Consider the following 5,908-nt stretch of genomic DNA (forward strand, 5'->3'; position numbering starts at 1 on the left):
TTGTATGGCTCGACTTGGAAATGGCAAGGGAGGCTGATATGGTTTTAAAGGAGAACTACTTTTCTGTTTAGGCTGTGGACTCGTCGAGTTCTTCTCCTCGACTCGTCGAGTAGCATCGAGTTTTTGTGATTTCGGGTTTTATTTTTCTTCCTCCTGTACCTCTTTAGGATCTTCATTCTGGATTGGGGTACGAGGAGTGAAAATTTTCTCAGAGTTTGTTGTTATTGCATTTACATGAGCTATTCTTGGATTTTTCTCGGTATTACTTGGAAGTCCACCCGGTGCTCTTTTGTTAATTTGTTGTGCAAGTTGGCCTAACTGTTTTTCAATGTTAAGGATGGAGGCTTGTTGATTTCTCATCAATGCTTGTTGTTCCCGTATCGCCACATCGGTGTCGTTGTGTCTTTTCTCGGATGCGGCTACAAATTGTTTTAGCATAACTTCAAGATCCATTTTCTTTTCTTGCACTGGCTCCTCCTTTTGATAAAAACCTCTTATCTTCATCCTATATTTCTCCTCCTTCGCCTTCTTGTACTCATTGTATGGTAGCCACTCCTTTTTCGGTTTTCGTCAATCTTCATCATATCTATCGCCACTCGAATAACACACTTGCACTTTCCGATTCCCATGTTCGTTAAGATCACAATCTTTAGTAAGGTGAGGCCCGCTATTATTTTCACATCCTACCCGGATGGCATGGATGGATTGATCCATCTTTTCCATTCTTCGGTCCATACTCTCCAATTTAGCCTTCACCGCCACCATATTATAAGAAACTGAGTTCACCGCCCCTCGAGTCGATTCATTCCTTGGGTTATGATATTCTCTAGAGTGCTTAGAGAATTCTTCAATTAGCTCCTTAATAACCGCGGGTGCTTTCTTCGTGAGTGGTCCTTGGGAGTCAAGGAGCTTCCTAGTTGTCACGTTCACTCCATCATAGAAAATGGAGACTTCTTGTTGAATGTTTAGGTCATTGTGGGGGCAGTTCCTCAATAAGCCTTTGTATCTTTCCCACTCCTCATAGAGTGACTCACCTACTTTTTGCTCAAAGTTTGCAATGGCTTTCTTCAACTTTTCTATTTTTGAGGGAGGGCAAAAGGGCAAAATTGATCAATAAATTCTTTATGCATTTTAGCCCATGTGGAGATGGATCCTGGAGGGAGTGATTTTAGCCAATCTTTTGCGGCTCCCTTAAATGTGACTGGTAGCATATGAAGCAAAACGGTGTCGCGAGGCACATTTGGGATATTGAAGAAGTTGGCTATGTCATTGACCTCGTCGATATGCTTGTATGCGTCTTCGTGATCTATCCCGTAGAATGGGATGTCCTTGATTTGGGCGAGTATGTGACCTTTCAGTTCAAAGTTGGCAGTTGTTGGAATCGCGGGTTGCACGAGTCCTGGGCTAGTATCGTCACACATCCTTCTTTTCCATTCACCCATGGGTATGTCTGCGATGTCTCCCATGGTGTTGTCGGGTTCGGTCTCTTGCTCGCTTTCTTCTTCAAATTCTATCTCGTACTCGGTATCCTCCTTCTTAGGGTTTTCGTCCTTTAGTGATGTGCTGGATTCTCCCACTTGCTTTCCCTTTTTCTTGCTAAAAACCGACTTGAGATTCTTAAATGATGACTTCTTTGGGGTTGCAGATTCTCCTACGGTTTTGTCCTTGTTCTTCCTAAGAGTTGATTCCGGGTTTTCAAGTTGTGGGATCAAATGTGCATTTGATACACGGGTCATAAAATACCTGAAAGAAAACAGAAAACACGCGTAAAACGAACAAAACAAAAAAGAAAAACGAAACTGAAAAACGCATCGACTCGTCGAGTTGCTTCGATTGGACTCGACGAGTTTAAGGCTAACACAGAAAACTAAAAACGAAAATTTTAAAAATAGAAAAACAAGTAACTTAAACTAAATAACTAAATAATGAAAATAATAACTTTATGCAAGATAAATCTTACACAAAGAATCGATAACACTAGCAATTAAAATCACTATTAGAACCGTTCCCCGGCAACGACGCCAAAAACTTGATGTGTGTAAAATGCACTTGTTTTAATCCTACTACTTCAAACACAAAATAAACACACGAAAGGCAGTGTACCTATCGATTATCAATATAGTTCAAGCAAGTAGGGTATCGAACATAGGGAACGGTAACAATTAAGATCAACTACTAGAATTACCTAACTAAAAACAAGTAATAAAAGATGGTTTTCTCTAGTTTTGCAAGACTAGAAACTTAAATAAGCAAATAACACTTAAACAAAACAATTAACAACTAAGCAATTAGAAGGTAACTAGATTCAATAATATAAAAGACTTTTGTTTAGATTCGACTTATTTATTCCTATGGTTGATTTCATGGAAAGTGCAATGGATTAATTTGTCATTGGCTACCGATTCCTAATGTGATTAGATTCATGTTCACTATTACTAATCCTTAGCAAACAGGTTAATTCAAACAGTGGCCAATTGGTTAAAATAACAAGTTTCCTAGAGTTTAGTTCGGATCAAGCAACACTTGTAATGTTGGTTAACTTAATTGGTCAAATTAATCAACTCATGTATAGTTGTTCATCATACATGCTTACACATTGATGTACTTATTTTCTAATTAATCCTAGGTTCATATTCACTAATACTAGGCATACAATATTGTGTTCACAAAATTATATGATTCAAGCAATTAAGAAGATGTTCATGCAACTCAACAACTTGATTATTAACAAAAAAATAATTATTATCAACACATAAGGGTCTTTAACAAGCTTAACAAGACAATTCATCAAAATAAATTAATCCAAACCATAAAATCAGACCATATTCATAAATTCATCTACTCTAAATAGAAGTTATAAACATTTAGCTCATATCAACATCAATTAACAAGTTAAAAACAAAATCTATTGATGTAAACATTGTTTATGCAAAAGATTAAGAAAAGGTATAGTGTTTATTGCCTTTGATCTCTTCTAACTTGATGCCTAAGTCGAATTCTCGAAAACCAGGACTACCAGAACCCTTCTAGTCACCAATGAGTCACCAAAAGTCTCCAAAAGTCGCCAACCAGTCGTTTGGTTTCGGGAATGACCGATATATATAAGGATTTTCATAATTGTGCACCGACTCGTCGAGTCCCTAGACCGAATCGACGAGTTCTTTACTTAAATTGTGTGTACGGCGTGTACGGTAAGGCACTGTTGTTTCGCGAATGTTCCCATCTACTCGTCGAGTTGATGGCCAACTCGCTGAGTTCTTCCTCTTTAAGCCTTATTTCTTCAAACTTTTATTCCCAAGCTCCCAATTGCTAGTTCTTCTTCCTTTTTCACTTGGGTATGTCTTTAAGGATGAAAACATAATTTAAACATAATTAAGTACCTTTTGTTCATAAAGCGAGACAAAATTGCCAAAAAGTATTAAGATATTATACAAAATAAATGATTAAATATGCACATATCAACAATCAACAAAATGATTCTGCCCTAAGCCCACAACTGTAACGCCACGATTTTTCACTTCAAATTTTTATTTAAAAACATCATTTAACATATTATAGCAACGAAAGTCTTAATTTGTTCGTTAGAAAACATCACCAATGTTACTTAATTAAATTCTTCCAAAATCAACCCATCAGAATTAAAGTTTGCAAAACCGATACCAAAAACAAGTGTGAAAGAAATCTCATCAACAGGTCTCAAACTGGTATCATCACTAAGTAACTACCCAAAAGAGCTCCAACCTTACCTTGCCATAAAAGCATGCTACATGTACCAATGCAAGGCAGAAGAAACAAGCAAAGAAACATGTGTGAGCATCAGCACAGTGAGTTAATCCCAAACACATATGTATGGAAACAAACATACAACGTACCAAGGTTGTAAAAAACGCTTGACGGTAGCTCGAAGTTGGACAGGGGTCAATAGATTAATCGGCTAGGCGGGGATTAATTGGGGACCATTAATTATTAAGAAATATATTCAAAATTTAATAAATCCAACTTTAATCCAAATAATATAAGTAATAATCATAAAAGTTTAATAACAAGTTTAACAAGCACAACAAATTATCATCCAAAATAAACATAAAAATGTTAATGCTTCATCTACACCACGATCATCAACATCCAATAAGTTTGCAAAAAAAAAACCAACCATACAAAACCTCCATTTCTCATAATCAAAACATGAAATATAACTCCACTTTTCAAACTCCATCTACCAAATCCCTACTACAAAATGAAAATATCGTACATCTACCCCTGCATCTACCGAAATGTAAATGCTCCAACCAATACTTACATCTCCCATATATATATATATATATATATATATATATATATATATATATATATATATAATCACCATATAATACCCATGGGGAAACCCGTCCATCAGAATAACCAAACACCAACAAACTAAGACACTATCCCAAAACCAACCGCATATGATAAAAAATCTATGTGTGCATTTGTTACCTGTGAAAGGAACAACACAGCCCATAAAAAGCATAAAAAGATTTTTTTTCCAACTCCCAAGGGTAAAACTATCCATAAAGTCCATGACCTTCCGTTTGAATCTATTTTGACAGTAAATCCACCAGAAACCAATATCACCATTATGCACATGCCTGTAGTCAACATGATACCATAATCATGTCATAACCATCTTGTCTACTATACTAACCTTCATCTGGATAGTAAAATCAGAAAAATGAGAAAGGAGAAAACCTACATGAAATTCCATGTTCATCGAGTTCTTGAACACTTATGTTCATTAATTGGATCACTTGTTCACCTGCAATTCAAATTCTTGAGGAATGAACTTCGTTGTGTTCTTGCTACCGATACATACACGCATAACAAGAGCTAGAATCGAGAAGGAGGTGAGGAAAAGATCCCTTTAATTCAGATTGATAAGGGATGAAATTCAAATTCTGTTCTTGCCACCGAGACACAAACATAGGAATTGATGGAATCAAGAAGGATTAAAGGAATATATCTCAACTGTTTATCGATTAAGAAGGGACGCAAAAGGGGTAAGATGAAGATCAGAGTATTTTGGCTGGGTGTTGGTGATCTGTTGTGACACGCAAAAGACGTACGCGTGTGAACTAAAAGTAGCAATCGATCAAAGAAAGAAAAGTGGGGAAGAACGGAGAAGCAAAGAAGATATATGAAACAATTAAAAGTTTTAGCATCCCACATCATTTGTGGGAGCATTGTATCAATGCAAACTTATTCTATAAAAGGGAGCTTGTATCTTGTTGGAAAACCAAACCTAACTACGTTTTGGGCAAGCTGGCTCCTTTAAGCTGGACTGTCCCTTAGAGTTAGTTGGACTGACTTGGTCCGATTTGGAGTCCGAGTTGGTTGGATTTAGTCTGATTTGGACCGATTTTGACCGATATTGACCATGGCTGATTAGCTAACCCTCTAACACCTATTCGTATGTGGTTGAAGATTGTCTAGCATTTGAATGCCGATTAATCGGCCGCCTAGACCGATTTTTACAAAACTGCTTCATACAATATGTTTAATCATGCAATCAATTCATATTGATCAACAAACATCGCTTATTATTATCAATATATCAATATATAATGTATATATTAATCTTGACATTTTATTCATCGTAGTAATTTTAATATAATTTACTTCACAATAATTACTTTTAATGTCCTTCGCTAACTTCTTCTTTCTAAACGCATTTACAGTGATCTTTATATGCATGCGAATGTATTAACAAGCCTCACAATTATATTTAATTACTTTTGACTTAAAGCATTATGAACTTAATTCATTGATACATACAAAAAGTCCACAATATTACTTTTTCCCATTTTACTCCAATACACAATTTAGAGGCTTAAATCACTTAACCAACATTATAAACACACACTGATTTACA

General features: G+C 36.0%; 1 non-coding gene across 1 annotated transcript; it reads left to right on the forward strand.

Moving 5' to 3' along the window:
• Nucleotides 1–967: 967 nt before the first annotated feature.
• Nucleotides 968–1,074, forward strand: LOC145110488 (small nucleolar RNA R71). The gene has a single exon (XR_013709867.1). It is a non-coding gene; the product is annotated as a small nucleolar RNA R71 (small nucleolar RNA).
• The last annotated feature ends 4,834 nt before the right edge of the window (nt 1,075–5,908 follow it).

The sequence above is a fragment of the Lactuca virosa genome, chromosome 4, assembly GCF_052849685.1.
Source record: "Lactuca virosa cultivar CGN04683 chromosome 4, Lactuca_virosa_CGN04683_v6, whole genome shotgun sequence".
NCBI lineage: Eukaryota > Viridiplantae > Streptophyta > Magnoliopsida > Asterales > Asteraceae > Lactuca > Lactuca virosa.